Here is a 16631-nt window from a genome sequence, read left to right as displayed (position 1 = left end):
GAGAAATTATTTAGCTAACATTTTGGATTAATTATCAATTTATTAAATTTAAATGTCTCATTTATAATACTTTACAGCAACAAAAAAGTTATTTCTTATTAAAAAAAACAACAAATATTTATCCTAAATGATTGCAAATTCAATATTTTAGGATAAATATCCCCAAGCTTACTCGGGGGGGCCCCTGCTGGCCCGGAGGACCTAAACAGTGGGTCTATTTGCTGTTACCTGGGACTGGCTCTGGTAAACAGTAACACATTTCTATGCTACAGATTTATAAAGCTAAGAACAAAACACAAGCATGCCATGAAACTCAAAATAATTATCTAGTCATATGAAGGGAATCAGTTTGAATTATATCAGTTTCCCTTGAAGCCGACGGATTCAGCATTAAAATCATGAGGGCCGGGTGGGTGTGTTTCCACAGACAAAGCTCCATTCATGGCCTGAGCGTGCTCATCAGAGTCCAGGAAGGGCCCAGCTTCATAAACAAAGAGGCCAAACAGATCACACTGCTCCATGAACATGCCCTCGAACACACAAATACTGAGGCTCACAAAATACAGGGGGCCCCATGTCAACAACCAGCGGCACGCTCTCTGCAGTAAAACACACAAAGCAGAAATGCTTCATGGCCTAATGCAGCTCTAAGAGATGTAATATATAGGTGACACTGTGGTTAAGCTGACTGCATCCCCATGACAAGCGTGCAGATTCTGCTGCATGCAAATACTGAGAGATTTGCTCCACTCTGAGTAAAGTTCACATATCTGTTTATGTCTGCCCACCTTTAGCTCTGTGACTTCCCAGGTGACATTACTTTGTTTAACAGAAAGCTGTCCATAAAAGGCTCTTTGTGACGATGTTTGGAACCAGGCAGTAACAGGTTGTAGGAAAACAGCGCTTCCTGTTTACCTCTGCATGCATCCAGGTTTGCAAAACAGAAAGAAATCCGACCCTGAAAGGTAATCTATGCCACCTTCCCCTCTCTGATTTGTCTGGACGAAGCGGACCCTCACAAGAACATCTTCAGACAAATTAGATCTGGGTGCATTTGTACCCCCAGCATCCTTCTCTAATAAAATCACTTCACTATTTGCTGTGTTATTGGGAAACATGAATCCTAGTAAAGATTTTTGTTAGCTAACACTGAAGACTTGAAGAAGCTCTTATTGCCTTGAAAGAGAGGCAGGAGTTTGGGTTTTTTGCAGAAACTGCATCTAAGGGTTTTCATCCATTTACAGATTGCTATTATAATGTGGGATATAACACAGCCTTTAGGACAGGACACAATCTTTGATAAACAAGTATGTACATAAGTCTGATGCGAAACACACATAAACACTAAATCTAACAAGAAATAACAAAATAAAATGCACGACCTCTTAATACCTATCAAATGGCCATATTAAGAGTAAATCATGCTAACTAAGAGGAAGAAAAAATAATACCTGCAGGCAAATATTGCTAAAATAAGATATTTTAAAAACAGTTTCTATAGGTTTAATAAGAGTTTGTTGTTTCTCCTGTGTATATTTTATTTCTTTTTTTGATTTTGTACTTTTATTTTTAGTGCTTGTTTAATAGCTCACATAGAGCAGATGGTTGAGCGCATTTAGTGCAGACAATATTTAGTTTGAATATATTTCTACAAAAAAATATCTCTTAATTTGTTTTAGCAAACTGTTGTGGGCTTAAATCCCTTTATTATAAACTACTCATTGTTTTCTAAATCACTTTATGTGCAGCAATGTTTTGCAATTGATATCCTATTGCTAAAAATTGTTTTTTTTACACTTTATTTATACAATTTGCTTTGTTGATCACCTCTTTACTAAATTTCTCCACCTCCTTCTCCTGCAGGGTTTTGAATGTTTTTTTTTTGTTTTTTGCCTCGTTTATCTGGCCTCTAAACCAAAGTGCAGTGAAAAAATCTCAAAGTGGGGGATGCCTTCACCAGGTGAGGTAAGGATGGAAAAACACGATTCAGCTTCTTTGCATTCGATGACACAGAACTTTGCAGCTAACTGCCCAGGATGATTTGAATCTGCAGGATGATGTAAGCAAATCAGTGGCAGGTGGGAAAATATTCAAAGAGGATTGGTGCAGTGGTTCTATGTGCACTTGTATAGGAACCATGGTGAGGACAATTTTTCCACTTTCACCATCACAATGAGGAGCAGTTGTTATAAAGTGAGGATTTTGCTGGTTCTAAGGTGTTAATGGGGTTAGGGTTAGATATGCATTGGTAATGGTTAGATTTAGGTGTGGTTTTAGGGTTAGGGCATAGAAAGGGTTGAAAATGAATGAAAATAAATGAAAGTCAATGGGATCCAACACATGGTCCTCACTACATATAGCAGAACTTATGTGTGTAGGTGTGTGTGTGTGGGGCCACACCTCGTCGCTCTCTGGGTATCTCTTCCTCCAGACAGGCGCCTCCATTGCTGCATGAATTAAAAAAATAAAAACACACATCCAGCTCTCTGACCGAGCATTTCTCTCTCATTTTCTACGACATGTGTGTAGGTAGATTCGCAGGGATTTATGATTACAACAAAAACAAAAAGCAGACAATGGCCACAGGAGACACCCACAGCTGGTTCAGTGAGGAGATGAGGGGACAGAGAGGGGGTAGCTAGCTTTGTTCGCAAAGGAAAGTTGCCATGGATACCAGCCTGGATCCATCGCCGACTGAGGGCAGGCGGTGTGGACTGACACACTGACACACTTGCCGCCTCTGATGCATCCAGACACTGCAGCAATGCAGCAGGGAAGCAGAAAGCTGACCAATCAGCATCCCCTCATGAACAAACAGGCCTTACATAAGCAGAAAAGATGTTTGGACCAACTATGAGCAGCAGAAAGCAGTCCAGACAAGCAGCTGTTGAGAAGGTTTTAGTCATACCTCCCAGATTCCCTCCAAGTGGTGTAAACGTGGGAATGGAAGGGAGTTATCGGAACGAGAGAACGCAAGGGAGTTTTATAAGTATGAGCTGGAGAGAGATGGCTGGTGCCAGGGGGGGATTTTGTCTCTCATCTGACCTAAATTCACTCTGTCTCCTCTGACCCCAGTCTGCAGAATGAGGATGATAATATCCAGGGTAGGAAGGAAAACCTATCTTAGGTCAGAGGGTTTGATTTTAGATTAAATCAGACATGTAAAAATTAGTATATAGGGTCTGACTAAATAAATAAAGAGATTATTAAAAATAATGAAATTCAGGATGAAGAGCTGAGTCAGCTGACCTAGATCTTACAGGTTTAGTTAGCATTTCTGGGGAAACTGACATCTGTTCTACTTTGCTGAAGATTGTTGACCTGCAACATCTTTTTATTTTTCCCGGTCAGCTGGACTTTCCTCTTAGTGTTGATTATCAGCATCCAGTTTTAAGAAGCTCTAAACGCAGCCGATTAAAATATGATAAAATGCATAAAAAGAGAATCTGTCAAGTCTGCTTATGTCTCACATAAATGTGCTATGTTAATAATAAACTAATGAAGAATGATTCGTTAACTTTTTATTTCCATTATTCGATTGGTCCACCATTAACTAATAATGAGAAATCATTAACTAAACCAGTCATGAACAAAATGCTAACTAACCATAAACTATAAACTGTTAGTTAACACTTAACTCATGCCTGCCATACTTTTTTTATTTATAAAGTGAACTATAAACTGCACTGTAAAAGTGATCTAAAAAGGAGTAAAAATGTCTCAAAATAAGTATGTTTAACGTTTATTTGAGGTAATAAATAAGAAGAGCTGTCAATGGAATTAGTATGTTTACCATTAAAAGAAGATAAATATATATTTTCCATATGAAATAAGAGCCTCTTGTTGCTTTTTCTTTTTTTAAATCTAAATTGCCTTATATTATTGGCAAAGTGTCTCACCTACCTGCTCGATTCATAAAAAAATGTACTTATAAAATTGATTTAGATTTCATTTTTTTGTATTGTAGCTGCTAATTAGAGGCAGGTAGCAACTAGTTACATTTACTCAGCTACACCTACTGGGGTAACTTTTAGAAATAAATATACTTGATTGATTGATTGATTGATTGATTGATTGATTGATTGATTGATTGATTGATTGATTGATTGATTGATTGATTGATTGATTGATTGATTGATTGATTGATTGATTGATTGATCTCACAGTGGAGAAATGTTCTCGTTACATTAGCTCAAATAGTGTAAGCAAAAGAATGTGCCAAAGGATGAAATATGTCATTTTTTAATAGTAGGATTATTATTATTATACAGGGTTATTGCACAGGGTATTTACATGAGTATTTATATAGATTGATATTTATATTTATATATATAGCTATTGCAATGGGCATTAATTATAGAGGGTATCAAATAGTAATTGCACATTATACATTGCACAAGTTATTGCCATTGTAGTGTCGCATTGTAGAGTCTGGTGGCAGCAGGGATGAATGACCTGCGGTAGCGCCCCTTTATACAATCAGGGTGTAAAAGTCTTTCACTAATTGAGCTGCTCAGCTCCTCTACAGACAGGTGCAGAGGGTGGAAGGTGTTGTCCATGATGGATGTAAGCTTGGACAGCACCCTCCTCTCAACCACTTCCTGCACTGAGTCCTGAGTGCAGCCTAGGACACAAGTGGCATTTCTCACCAGTTTGTTCAGTCTCTTTCTGTCCCGCTCTGCACTGCCAGAGGCCCAGCAGACAACATCGTAGAGGAGGGCTGATGCCATCCACTTTAAGGAATAGTTGCACTTCACCATACTTTTTAGTTTTATATAAGTGAGGTTTTTCAGAGAGGATGGCTGTTATTACTTGAGTAAACGTTCTGATTTCCTAAATATGTAGTTAATGGTTTATATCTTTTCTGGAACTTCTTTATCCTTTTCTAACATGTATGGGTTAACTACTGTAAACTTTTCTTTCTTTTTTCACTTTAATAAATAATTTTGTGGTATTCTGGGTAGGCCTCTGGTGTAGTTTTTTTTACAGCTAGAGCCTTTAGTACTACAAATCCGAGAAGTCTTCAGTTTTGACCAGACGATTGTACGCAGGTGGGCTGTGCAATCCAAATTATGACTCCAGGACCAATTTGTTTTTAACCTGTTTGCTCATTTTGTATTCTGTATGATCTGATGAAGGTGTCTTTCAACAAAATGGCACATCAAAGTCAAATCTTGCACAGACCAGGTCTGCAGAAATATTTTGTCTGCTTCTGCACAATTTGGTACTTTCAGCACCTTTTAAAAGACATATCCAGGTTGAGCAGCAGACCTGCAGCAAGTTTACAATAAAAACAGAAAAATTTAAATGATTTACGTCTACCCCAATGTTTTTTGTTATCATATTTGTATTTAATTGGTTTTATACATTAAAATATCAGAATTTGCACCTAACTCTCTGTCTAATTACATTGTGTTAAACATTGCACCAAAAAATTGATTTAAGTATACATTAAAAATGTTTAACAATAAGCCTCTTTGACATTAATTTCAGCAGATAAAAAACATTATGTCTTTTTTTTTAACCTTAAAATAAGACAGTTCAATGCTATGTAATTAGAATAAGATAAGTTAGTTATGCTATTTCATAGGCTTAGACTTGTTTTAAGAAACATGATTTACTTATAGTGCTATTCTTTCTTGAGTAAAATGTTTGGGTACTCTATCCATCTCTGCTGCTAGATTTTTTAGATGCTTTAGATGAGTTTCTGCTCCAGCAGATTATTGCATTCCTTTCCAGCAGCCACCAAGTGCTGCAGGGGCCGTTAACCTGCTGATTATTAAGGTAGGGACACACCTAAACATGCAGTACAGGTGGTCCTGAGGAGCCAGTTTGATAACCACAGTTATAGAGCAGTTACACTATTTTAACATTTAACAAACACATTAGGTGTATTTGCAAAAGCGTATCGTATCGCTATCACTAATACCAGACTGCATTTTAATTGGTATCGGATTGTAAAGGAAATTGGAAGAATTGAACAAATTTGAAATGCTCATTAAAAGGACAGAATCTGATTATTTTTATATAAAACAAATGATTTCAAGAAATCCGTTTATTTATGCTTTGAAATAGAGATTTTGCTCTCAGTCCTCAAAATCTCCCTCCAAGCTGATTTTAAAAGTTAAGAGCCCTTACTTTTAGTGTCCTGAAACATAATCATTAGTTAACTGCTAGCAGCTACTACTAATAAAGATATTAATAGCAAACTGTTAATCATGTATTTATGACTTTGAGTCATTACCTGACATTTTTTTATAGCAAGTCAGCTATTATGACTCAATAGACTGAACGTTGTTGACCATTTAGTGGGCTAATCATAAGCTAGATGTTAGCAAACATTTGTGTAAAGTGTTAGTTAACACTTCACTCATGTTAACTATTTGGTGTCAATTGACCAAAAAATGACCAAATCATGAGCTAAGGATTACTTTATAGTTGTTACTGACTAACAAATAGTCATTAATAATGAACTAATTAAGAACTTACTGTCAGCTAACTGTATTCTAATTGAGATGGACACATTAGACTTCGATTGTCGTTTTATATACATAGAGTGTATACAAAATATTTTTTTTAATTTTGTACAGCTTTAAAACAGTGAATGAGCAGCAGCTTAGCAGTAAAATGAACATTTCTATTTCATAAAGTCCAGCAGTGATCAAATGTAAACAGTGTGAGCGAGTGCAAAAGGAATTGAGGTGGAAGTACTGAGCATTGCAAAACCAAATATATATGGTGCAAAAATGCAGGAAAAAAAAACTTTTTAAGTTGAACTCTATTTGGTTTGTTGTTATCAGTGTGATTCAGACTCTTGGTTTGTGTCTTGATTTAGTGTTTTTTTTCAACAGTTCAGCAGTCTGATGGCAGTGGGGGAAAAGCTGTTACAGAACTCAGATCAAAAGTTGAGAATCCTAACTTTTAGTGTCCAGAAACATGATCATCAGCTAACTGATACCAGCGACTAATAATAAAGATATTAATAGCAAACTGTTAATCATGAATTCCTTATGATGAATCAGTCATAGGCTGAAAGTTGTTGACCAATAAGTGGGCTAATCCTGAGCTAAATGTTAGTAAACGTTAAAGCCAACTGTTAACCCTTAGCTAATGTTAACTATGAAGCCTCAATTAAACAAAACGTGACCTAATCAGGAGCTAAGGATTAGTAATAATTTTACCGACTAACAAATCAAATCACAAACTTACTGTTTGCTAACTATATGCTAATCATGCTAATCAAGATGTACACATTAGCTGAAACTGTAGGTTAGCTCCAAACTTAGGTATTTATTTACTAACAAAGTATAACCATGAGGTTATAATAAACCTATTAATAACAACAAAGGGCTGTTGTTGACAAAATAGTAAGGAGCCAATCAAGGTTGATAACATATTGATATAATAGAGGAATTGTTATTAATAAGGGATATGTTTTGTTAGCTTATAAACATTCACTAATAATAAGAATAAATAAGGTTAATGGTAGGCAACTATAAACAAAAGAATAGTCTAAATATTCCACAGGGTTTTGGAAAATGTTTATGAATTGATCAGTTAATGGTTAAAAGTGAGTTTCTTCATGAATAGTTTGCTAATAGTAAATGCTTTCATTAGCATTTGGTTATTGAATAGCTCTGTATTACTAAATAATCAACCAGCAGATAATATAGTACATTATCTGGTCTTTTTTATGGCATGTTACTGACATGATGAAAAGATGCAACTCCAACAAGACCAGGTTAGTATCTACAACAAAATAAGCTATAATCCAATTCTATTTTTCTTTTTAATTAAGTTTATTTATATAGTGTAAATTCACAACATATCTCAAGGCACTTTTCAGTTCACCAGATCATACAGTCAAATTGATTCAACATTTTCTGTCTAAGGAAAACCAGTTAATTGCATCGACTCATTGACAAATGCAATCCCTCACACTAAGCATGCTTGTAGCGACAGAGGAAAGGAAAAACTCCTTTTTCCCTACACTGGAAAACAGGCTGATCTCCACCATCTATAAACAAAGGTGTTGATGGCAGCAGCACAGCTGATATTTCTCTCCAGGATGGTGTCACAGCCAAACAGATCAATCAATGTCACAAAGTTTTGATATAAATGTGTTTGTATATCACAATTATTTGCAAGTTTATGAATCCTAAAAGTTTTTAAATCTACATTATAGATTATATTATTTTCCTAAAAATAGACCGAAAATTAAACTAATCTTCCGTATAATACCAAAAAACAGTAAAAGCTTTTCTACAACCTTAACTGCATTCAGTCGCAGTTTCAGTTAGATTAAATAACTTTTGTGTCTTTCATCACAGAGGAATGTGTGTGTGTGTTCATTGGGGGGGGCACACAGCTGTGGCCCTAGGAGGGGCCTCTTCTCCACCAACAAAGAGCTGGAAGCTGGAGCCACAGGGGGACATCCACCCTCCCACCGCCCTCCTCTCCCTCACCTCCACTCTCCCCACAGCAGCCAGGTCAGAAGGTCAGAATGTGCATATAAGTGTGTGTGATTGGAGTGAGGGGGGCAGCTCCTTGAGCTTTCAGTTTGTGTAGCTGGTGTGTGCATTTAGAAGGATGAGGCCAGGAGAAATTCAGCAGTGAAGGAGGCTGTGGATGCAGCCTTTTTCCTTCAATGTCATTAAGTCCTTGCAGTTAGAAATGACCCTATTTCGTCTACGCTTCCTTTTCAGCTCTCTCTGAGAGTATAAATTATTCCTGCCTGCTGTTCTCTGGCTCAGTGCAAGCAGAATGCTGCCATTTGGCGTGTGCTTATGCATCTCCAATCGATCGGGGGCTCTGGTTCGGCGCCCTAGGCACTGACTGAAGGGGAATTTGATCAGGATGCCACTAAAAATACCTCTTCCTGCTTCTCGGTGAGAGGCCTGTGACTTCATTCGCATCCTGGCCATACAAATAGGCCGCGTTGCTCTGGTGAGCTGCAGTCCTTCCTGACTGATTTCCTTCCTTTTTAACACCTTGCACCATTGTCTCTCGTCCTCAGCAGCATGGTGTTGCATACAATGCTATTTAGGTTGAAGCTATAATTGCACCAACCAGTATCATCTCCTTAATCTGAGAGAAATAGATGTTGGGAGAGTTTTTTTTATTAGTATTTGTTTATTAATAATGAACAACTCTTATTTTATATCAATAAAAATATTCATACCCCTTTACCTTTTGCCATATTTGGTCAAGGTTTAATCTCAAACTATATTTTTTGGGGACTCTCAATAAAAATAGGAACTTCATTTCAAATTAAAGTGTCTATCAATCTAAAAAAACAAAAAACAAAAAAAAAACAATACCATTCTTTTGATATTTTCATTTGCAGAAATGCTCAAATGCATCCAAGCATCAAAGTTATCCTCTTTTACATAACAAAATGCAAGATGCTCTATGATTTGACTTAGAGGCCCCTTTTTACTTCACTACTTTTTCCAAATGAAAAAAAAACAAAACAAAGGAAATACTGTAGATATGTTGATACTGATAATTTAAAAATGTCTCCAAAATAAAATCTCCTCTCCTATATTAAACAAAATCTAAAGTCAAAGCAAAACTTCTATAGTTTATCATAGCTCACTCCTCTCTTAAGCTTAGCTGCTTCTTTCTGTCTCAATCATTTGATACGATGAAGGTTGACTGAGGGAGGAAAATGAGCAGATATTAAACTGAACAAACGTGAAAAAGAATCTGGAAAATAAATTCATCCTTCTATGCATCTATCAGATGTCATATTTAGCACTTACCAAATTATTTGAGTTTAGTGAAACTCTACAGCCAATTCCCTGGAATTATTTTAAACTAACCCTTCGACTTTCAGTTCTTTAGAAATTATAAAAAATAAATACATCTAAACAGGTCAAGGTTCAAGGTGTCAAAAATATTTAAAATGATGCAGACAGCGTCTTTTATATTTATTTATATCTTATGCAGAGTTTGGTAAAGTACCCCAAACATTGTGCTTAAGTAAGAGCAGCTGTACTTCATCATATTGTTTTATATAATATAGTTACTTAAATAGGAATAAAAAAAATGTTTAGTAAAACATCTGATCTACTTACTACCCATGATCATAACAGTGGATTAAATATTTTACAAAATTATGTAAAATTTGGCAAAATATTACATGATATGCAAATTCTGGCATTTCAGATAAAAATAAACATATAATATACAGTAATTACACAGTGAATGAACACTCTTCAAAATACTTTTTTTGAGTTATAAAACTTATTAAATCAGTAGTTACAGTATGTGAGAATAGGTTAAATTACAGTATACTGTTTGTTGTATTGTCACTCAACCTCTAAGTGATAAAACAAACTCAGCAGATGGAAAAAAAAAACAATAAGGCTTGAGAAGAAAGAAATAGAAATTCTGTCTTTTAATCATGCATGTTTGTTTAAACATGCATGATTGAAATTACGTGAAGTTGCTCATTATGGATGGTGTGGCTGGGGATTTTTCTCAAGTAAGATCAGTAATACTTTATCTTGTTTTTATTCAAGTTAAAGTAAAAAGTGCAATGCTGTAAATCTGCTCCTATAAGTACATGTTTTCCTAAAATTTCCCCAAGTGAATGTAACTAGTTATTAACCACCCCTGAAACAGGGAGCAAGTTGCTCGCTTTGATAGAAATAAAGTTTCTATAAGATTTTATTTTGTTTGGTCTAAAGGTGAAAAACAAACTCATCAACTGCATCTCTCACCTTTTTTTCTACATCCTCAAAGCCTCAGTTTTCTGTCTGCAATGTTTCATGTGGTCTAAAAGAGCTCTCGCGCGCCCTCCACTGGCAGCAGCTGCATACTACCTTAACAAATGTGCACATGAGGGGATTCAGAATAGGTTCCCCTCAGATGGAGTGAGCCCCCCAATCACTCCTGCTCTGCATTGCCTCAGCTTTTCATCACTTTCTGTTGATGGCCAATGAGGAGTTTTAAATGCAAATGATATGCCCACTTACAACAAAGGGTTGGACCCCCCCCCCCCCCCCCCCCCCCCCCCGTATAAGAGCACACACAAACACACCAAACAGCAGCTGTTGTCTGCTGGCCTCTTATTGCACTGAGAGAACAACGATAAATAAAAGTCATAATTTAGGTTTGATATAGGTATCTCTAAGGGTATAATAAACATTAATTAAAAACATAATTTTTAAACTTTTTATTACTATAAAAATGCATCCTAGCTGATCTGAATGCTTAACAGAAATGAATCAAAATCAGAAGAGGGGAATTACTTTTATATACAACAAACCACACAAGATAATATAAATATAAATATATAGATTTATAACTCCATATATATATATATATATATATATATATATATATATATATATATATATATATATATATATATATATATATATATATATATATATATATATATATATATATATATATATATATATATATATATATATAAATACATATGTATAACTTTAAATCAAATAAAGTGATAAACAGTATAACTGCAGCATGCTGCTTTTCTTTTTTTTATTATATCAAACGGAATTCATAACATTTTAATTTCAATAAAAATTTTTGTGTGTGTGTCATTTTTGTATTTTTTTTTGTCATTTGAATAATTTGTTATATTGAAATTTCTTGGTCACCAGGTGTGAAACTGATGAGTGGATGCGGGTGGGCTAATAATGAAGGAGGAACACAAACCCATCCTGGCTCACAGACAGTCACCATCTAATGCATCGCCACAAGGGGACCATTACATCTGGCACAGATGGTCTTCTTCTTAAAAAAAAAAAAAAAAAGGATCTGAACAGACACCTTTACAATGGAAACACTGGTTTCATCCCAGCAGGCCAAACAATAAATGCTAGAAATGCTGTTTTTTTGTTGGTCCAATTAACAGCCTGTATACAGCTATTATGGCACTGCATGTCCGATGAACAGTCTGTATGCATTATATGCTCTATAAGATGAAGGAAACAAACAAAAAAACTTGTTATGGTGGTATGGCACTAAGTTTGTATTTCAGTTGAAAGGATACAGTCCTGAACATGTGATCAGTTAACTGGAAAAAACCTTTTTTAAATGTTACCCTAGCAAGGCAGCTTTCTGTTCCTGATATGGCTAAATATAGGAAATAAAAAACAGCCAAGCTGTCAGACCGAGAGCTGACAGAACTCCACACAAATGGTAAAGTCAAATCTCACCTTTCAGCAGCTGACCGCTCAGCAGTCCCACCCCTTCCTGCTGGGTGCAGTCAGACTTTCTCTTTTAGGTCATTTTTTTGTTTTATTTTTATCACAAAAGAAACAACTTCCTCTAAAGATTTAATCTTTGATATCATTTTTCACAACTTTTTTAACCTGAATACAGAAAGCTTGTTATAAGACCTTCAGTATTTTTATCAGGCTTAACGAATACATGAGTGATCAGATTTCCTTATTTTGGAATAGATTGGAGGTATCCCTGCTGTTTCAGTTGTTATTCTAAGAAAACTAGCTGCTTGTTAAAGACTTCTAGGTTTTAAAATCCTGACTTATTTTTTTCATCATGTCTAGAAAACAAATGTTAGAAAGATCTTAGACACAGAATAGGGTTTAACTGTAATCTCAGTGGTTTTTACCCTTTTTTGCAGAAATAACAGAGATGAAACCTATATTTTTACACAACTTTTTTGGCTCCTTTTCTTGAGCTCCAGGTCAGACTGGATGGAAAGTGTCCAAGCATTTTGTTTTTCAGGTTTTTCAGTCAAATTAACCAATTTAACCGATTTCAAAAGGAACATTTTAACACATGTGTATGAATTAATGAATTACTCTCAACCAGGGGTGTGAAACTTGAGCCGTAACATTCAGCTCTTTACCCCTTCCATTGTGGCTCTTAAAGGACCACATAAGAGATGTCTGAATTGTAAAGGCAATAAGAGACAGAGAATTTGTGCCATTTTCTGCAGTATCTGTCACATTCTGTGACGTTTTTTTCAGACCAAAATGGAGACGGGAACTCATTAACTGGATGGTGGTTTGAAAAGATTTTTTTTAAAGCAGGAGAAAAGCAGAGCAGATCAGATAAAAATAGGCTTTGAAAGAAATTGGAGAATAGGAATAGGAAAGTAAATTTTCCAGAGATGAAATATGAGTAATCAGGAGATTAAATACAGAGGAAAGGTAGGAACCATGAAAAAAGGAGCAGCTGAGGCTGATTGAAGGTTGAGAAGCTGAGGAATAGTAATACATTTTCTAGACTAGAAATGGACAGAAATATAAAGAATTCAGGGTATCTACAAGGAATTACTCTAAAATAAAGACAGAAACCAAGAATCACAAGGGATCAAACAAATGAGGCAACATTAATCTATTAATAAACAACCCTAAAGATAGTAGAAATTCAGTATGCAACGAGAAAATGTTAAAAATTCGCACAAAAAAACCCCCAAACAAGTTGAAATTGCGAAACAGAAAATTTAAATAAGACGTGAACCAATAGTAAAAGGCTTTTATTAATAGAGGGACTCACAGTCAGCTATTCTACAAAAGTGTTTTCCTTTATAGAGAATTATGATTAAATTTATTCTACAATCAGTTATTTTTATTTACTTAAGAAGCTTTCAAAGAAATCATTAAGTTGTTGCACATATTCATAAATTATTTTATCAGCTCTTAACAACTGATATTAACAGCAGCAGTGGCTAAAGAGGCTAATGGAAAGGCTGCTGACCTCTGAAGGGGATCATCATCCCTCTGTAGCTTCGGCTGCACATTTAGGAAAGTCAGCTTTTATGATTTTCTGCCTGTAACAGATTTTTTCCTTTGTCTTCAGTCGATGTTTATTCACTGATGAACCCTTTACAGAACTGATGGATTCATAATGGGATTAAATTCCTCTCATGTGAACTTCATTTAAGCATTTAGCTCCAGGGTACCAGAGTGAACGAGGCCAAATACAAATGGATTCCAGTTTCTTGTATAGATGTTAGTTTTTTTCAGCATGAAAATATCTGAAAAATAACTGAATTAATCTACTTTAAGTATGTTCTTTATTGTTTTTTCATGTTTCAATCTTAAGCTTTCCTGATTTTCAATTGTTTGATAAAGAAAAAAAAAAACATTTAGAAGATTTGTTGCTGATTTCAACATTTTCCACATGGTTAAAATAAAAATAAAAAATAAAAAACAGCCCATCAAAAACGTTTCCTAACTGTTCAACCAACAGACCATTTTCATATTTTATTTGTTCTGTCTCTGCTTACGTCTCAGATCTGAGAGAAACCGCCATTTACAATAAGTGTGTCTAAATGCATTATTAAGGACGGCATGAAAGCGCAATGTACATTTCGCAGAAATGGCCCATCGATGTGTTGAGGAAGTTACAGGCCTAAAAATGAAGCAGGAAATCTCTCAGAATGACGGAGAGGCTCTTTACAGTTATTCATCTGTTCATATATATAAAAAAAAGACCTAAGATTGGGGAAGAATTACATAAATTCCAGTCAGGATGGGATGAAACCCGGGACTGGTTCCAGTTTCCCCCCAAACCACTGTGGGTTCTTTACATGGAAAGCAGACACAGCTGCAGATGGTCTCTTTTGACTGAAAATGTGTCAGTGTGACTAACCCAGTTATCTTTGCCTTGAACAAGACTGACATGAGGGGAAAGTGGGCTTCTGCTCACACAGGGTGTCGACTGCCTCTTATGTAACAGCTCAGGTTATCAGCTTACAATCAGATGAGCCAAGAAAGGCGTTACTCCACCTCATCTCCTTCTCTCCTCTCACTCCCTTCTCTTTATCCTCCTTTCGCCTTTTGTCCTGACAGTGCTTTGTTTCACAAAGGAGGGTGCGTGTGAAACTGGGAGCGGATAAATACAAAACAAAATACATGAATCAGAATTAGAAGATGCTGGGAAGGCAGAAACTCTCCTTAAAAGAGAAACAGGTATGTGATTACCTGCAGCCAGTGGCAGCTCAGCGTCTTATCTGTGTGCAAGCTTTCTCTTCTGCTGCCCACTGAGGCCGTTATCTGGACATGCGCTGCTGGGCACATACTGAAACATTTTCATATCAGCAGTAAAAGCGTAGAGCTGGAACAGTTGAGAGAAAGCTGCTAAAAGCTTGAGACTGGAGGCGGAGCTTCGCCTTCTAACAGAGACAAAAAACAGCATGCTGGAGCTACAGTGGGATGATGATATATATATATTTTTCCTTAATAGTTTGTTTGACAGAAAACAATTTGCAAAACACACTCCAAAAAGATGTAAGACAAATTTTGTCAATAGCATACAATAATTTAGATGCCACTTGGTCCATATCCTTCCAATGTATGTAGACAACAGCATCATCTGCATACATAATGACATCTACATGTTTGCACAAAATCTAATTAAAAGCCTATGTATAGTAGAATGGTGTAGTTAAAGTACAGAGCTAAATCCAACAGTTTAAATCCTTTAAGCTAATAAGACTGAGTAGCAGCTTTTGCAAATGAGAACTCCACTAAAATGTCACCATCCAGACGCTGCTGGAGGAAAAGCCTACAGGAGTGGCAGCTGTAATTGCAGCGATGAGCAGCTTCGCAAAAAAATGGCTTTAAAGAGCTATATACTGATGTATGCCAGACTTTTTTTGAGAACATCACCTTCCATTTTAAAATATTTTGCTTGGCTTTTTCTAAGAAAATGCAATGAAGTCATATGGAAATACTCTGGCCTCAGTGCCTGCAGAAAGCAGCAATACCTCCACTAGGGGAATCCCTTCAGCCATTAAGCTTGTGTCAGATCACCGAGGCTTTCAGACTCAAATATCCTCTCATACACCTTTTTCATTTCAGATTCACCTCCATCTGCCACCTCTTTCACTCTCTGACATCAAGTGATTGTGTGTACACTGCTAAAGTCAACTGTGGAGCAGCCAGGCGACAACTTTATCCAAATAAAACCACGAAGTGGGACTAAAGAAAGAGTGAGTGGGGATGGCATTCATGTACAGATGGTGCAGCAGCGGTGGGGATGCATCCCAGCACCTTGGAGACAAGGGGAAAAATCAATCAAATGGGAGACAGTCGACAAAACAAATAAGTCGGTGGAGGATTTTTTTCTTGGTGACTCTCAGAGCTGCAGGCGCTCTGCTTGCATGCAGTGAGCTGTTAGAAATGAACTGCACAGGACTGAGTCAGAGATAGTGGAGCATAGAGGTCATAAGAGAGAAAAGAAGAGTTAAAGTTAGAAGCTGTCGATTAATTTCCTGCTTTTCTGCTGAATCAGCATCACTAACACTGCTTCGCTGAACAAGAAAATAAAGCCTCAAAGAAATAAAAACCACAAACCTGTGAGTCAAACAGCTAAAGGTCTATGTACTACAATAAGAGTTCTTAACATGGGACATTTTAAATAATTGTGAAATAGCAAATGTCCTCTTTTATTGGAGCATTTCCTGGAAAAAAATGTATTCTGGTGACAGCTAAGCATCTTCAGCAGTAACACCTCAGGTTGACTAACACGCTCGCTTTGCAAAACATATAAGGAGAAACGCTTCACTCGGCCTCGTCTGTGTACGAGAATATGTCTACCTGTCAAATGTTAACCTTATATGGTGCCTGATAGAGGAAAAAAAAGAAGAGGAAGTCCCTTTCAGTTAGCAGCCACAG

The sequence above is a fragment of the Cyprinodon tularosa genome, unplaced genomic scaffold (genome assembly GCF_016077235.1).
Source record: "Cyprinodon tularosa strain WSP-4 unplaced genomic scaffold, ASM1607723v1 ctg118, whole genome shotgun sequence".
Lineage (NCBI taxonomy): Eukaryota > Metazoa > Chordata > Actinopteri > Cyprinodontiformes > Cyprinodontidae > Cyprinodon > Cyprinodon tularosa.
The sequence above is the reverse complement of the archived record's forward strand: the minus strand, read 5'-3'. Positions refer to the sequence as shown.